The sequence below is a fragment of the Dipodomys spectabilis genome, unplaced genomic scaffold (assembly GCF_019054845.1).
Source record: "Dipodomys spectabilis isolate Male_0828 unplaced genomic scaffold, ASM1905484v1 ptg000208l, whole genome shotgun sequence".
NCBI lineage: Eukaryota > Metazoa > Chordata > Mammalia > Rodentia > Heteromyidae > Dipodomys > Dipodomys spectabilis.
In genome coordinates, this window is record NW_024870885.1 from 292470 (window position 1) to 295810 (window position 3341).

Below are 3341 nucleotides of genomic sequence, written 5' to 3' on the forward strand. Positions count from 1 at the left end.
GCGGCGTCCGCGCCGCGCCGGAAGCCAGGCGTGCCGCACGAGCGGACTGCGTGCGTGCGGACGTACGTGCGTGCGGACGTGCGCACGTGTGAGCGCCGCAGGGCAGCCAGCCGAGCGCCGGGCACCCCGGCGGGGAGGGCGGGGCGGGGCGGGGCGGGGCGGGGAGGGCGGGCCGGGCCGGGGAGGGGAGGGCGGGGCGGGGCGGGGCGGGGCGGGGAGGGCGGGCCGGGCCGGGGAGGGGAGGGCGGGGCGGGGCGGGGCGGGCCGGGGAGGGGAGGGCGGGCCGGGGAGGGGAGGGCGGGGCGGGGAGGGGAGGGCGGGGCGGGGAGGGCGGGCCGGGCCGGGGCGGGGAGGCCGGGCCGGGGCGGGGAGGCCGGGCCGGGCCGGGCCGGGGAGGGGAGGGCGGGCCGGGGAGGGGAGGGCGGGCCGGGGAGGGGAGGGCGGGCCGGGGCGGGAGGGGCCGCGCCCGGGCGGCGCGCGCACGCGGAGGGCGGAGGCCGCGCTCCCGGGCCGCAGCCGGTGCGGGTCTCGCGGGCCGCAGCCGGTGCGGGTCTCGCGGGCCGCAGCCGGTGCGGGTCTCGCGGGCCGCAGCCGGTGCGGGTCTCGCGGGCCTGCGCCGAGGTCGCCCCGGCCCCGGGCAGCTGGCTTCTGGGGGCGCCGCTGCGGGACCCCGTAGGGGGACGCCCCCCCGCGGTGAACGTCACCCGGCGCCGCCACCAGCCGCAGACCGCAGCGCCCGCCGGGACGAGGACGCGCCGCGGAGAGGCCCGCGCCCGCCCCGCGCCGGCCCCGCGCCGGCCGCCGCTCGTTCTCCCCGCGCCCGCCCCGCGCCGGCCGCCGCTCGTTCTCCCCGCGCCCGCCCCGCGCCGGCCGCCGTTCGTTCTCCCCGCGCCCGCCCCGAGCCCGGCCGCCGCTCGTTCTCCCCGCGCCCGCCCCGCGCCGGCCGCCGCTCGTTCTCCCCGCGCCCGCCCCGCGCCGGCCGCCGCTCGTTCTCCCCCGCGCCCGCCCCGCGCCCGCCCCGCGCCGGCCGCCGCTCGTTCTCCCCCGCGCCCGCCCCGCGCCCGCCCCGCGCCGGCCGCCGCTCGTTCTCCCCGCGCCCGCCCCGAGCCCGGCCGCCGCTCGTTCTCCCCGCGCCCGCCCCGCGCCGGCCCCGCGCCGGCCGCCGCTCGTTCTCCCCGCGCCCGCCCCGCGCCGGCCGCCGCTCGTTCTCCCCGCGCCCGCCCCGCGCCCGCCCCGCGCCGGCCGCCGCTCGTTCTCCCCGCGCCGGCCGCCGCTCGTTCTCCCCGCGCCCGCCCCGAGCCCGGCCGCCGCTCGTTCTCCCCGCGCCCGCCCCGCGCCGGCCGCCGCTCGTTCTCCCCGCGCCCGCCCCGAGCCCGGCCGCGCGCCCCGGGCGCAGGACGCCGCCCCTCTGCAGCGGACGGCTTGCGGGCTCCGGACGGATCCGCGGCTAAGCAGATCCGCGCCCCCGCCCCGCCTGCCGACAGCTGTCAAGTTCTGATTGCAGATGTTTTTCACATGAGTTTTCGTCCAAAGTTGAAATAATTACTCCTCTGATGTGAAACACACATAGAATTTAGGAATGGACAGCGTCGGGTGGTAGAGCACTCGCCTCCCATGCATGAGGCCCTGGGTTCGATTCCTCAGCACCACATAAGCAGAAAAAGCCGGAAGTGGCGCTGTGGCTCAAGTAGTAGAACACTGGCCTTGAGCTGAAGAGCTGAGGGACAGCGCCCAGGCCCAGGGTTCAAGCCACACGACCAACAAAAAACGAACAAAGCCAGGCGCCAGTGGCTCACGCCTGTCATCCTAGCTACTCAGGAGGCTGAGATCTGAGGATCGCGGTTCAAAGCCAGCCCAGGCAGGAAAGTCCGTGAGACTCTTATCTCCAATGAACCACCAGAAAACCGGAAGTGGCGCTGTGGCTCAAGCGGTAGAGCGCTCGCCTTGAGCTGAATTGCTGAGGGACAGCACCCAGGCCAGGATTTCAAACCCTATGACCGACAAAAAAAAAAAAAAAAAATTATTTTCTGTAAAAAGGTTCTTGCATTATTCCTATTATTCCTACCTACTCAAGATTCTGAGATCTGAGGATTGTGAGGCTGAGATCTGAGGATCATGGTTTGAAGACAGCTCTGGTAGGAAAGTTCATGAGACTCTTACCTTCAATTAACTACCAAAGGCTGGTAAAGGGGCTCAATGATAGAGCACTAGCCTTGAACTAAAGATCAGAGGGACAGTGCCCAGGCCCAGGGTTCAGGCCCCATGACGTGCGTCTGCACACACACAAACACATTATCCAAGGACCACACTGAAAACTCCTGGTGTGAGTCACCCTGTGTCTCTCCAGGCTCTTTTTCTGACGATGGTAGTTGTGCTTTACCAAGGCTAGCAGAGGTGTGCAAGCCTCGGGGGGGCTGAGGAATTCACATCCCTTCTCCATGCCCACCCCATGCCTCTGCCTGGACTGCGCAGCCCACTTCCTCACGCGCGCTGTCCCTCACAGAAGTGCCAGCTCCCTCTGTGCAGTGGCAGTCCTAGCTGGGCCTGGCAGTGCAGACGCTGCAGGGCCTCAAGTGGAGAGGACCCATTTCCAAACACTGCTGCCCCCTGGGTGGGGCAGAGCACTGCCTCGAGGAGCTGTCTTTACCTCCGAGGGCCTGAGGCCTGGGGCTTGGCCCTCAGGGCCATCCGAGCCACTGTAAGGACCTGGCTGCCAGCAGCTTAAGTGAGGGAGAGCCCAACTGAGTGTGCAGGGCTCCTCCATCTGTCCAGACTCTTCACTGCCTCAGTTGACCTGCACCTGCTGCTCAGTCGCCCCTGACGCTCACACGCTGGCCCTATTTCTGTCCACAGAATTGTGACCTCCCAATTCCCACGCAGCTATGTTCCTCTCTAAAGGGCTCTGCAGCCTGCCTGATTGCACAGCCTCACTCCGCTCTTCTCAGATGCCCTGTGAGGCACACACATGCCACTGGAACACCCTTGCTTGCACAGACCAGGCCCTATGCTTCACAGGCAGTGTCTCCCCTCAGAAAGTGGCTGAAGCCCCGGTTCTCCCAGGTAACCCCCCAAGGGCGGGACTTGCTCCCACACACAGAGAGCCTGTCCAGAGCACTTGACACTCCCAGCGTGAACCTGACTTACTGCCTGCAGTGATTTTTCACAGCCCTTTAAGAGTTGAGGTTTTATTTTTTGCCAGCCTCAATATTCTCCATCCTGTGAACCTTAAAGGCTGTCTTACTGGACCATGTTGTCTGCATTCCTGGGCCCACAGACTGTATGATTTTGGGGTTCTCAGAGCCGTTCCCAGACAGCTCTCTCGTCTTTCTGGGCCACCCCCT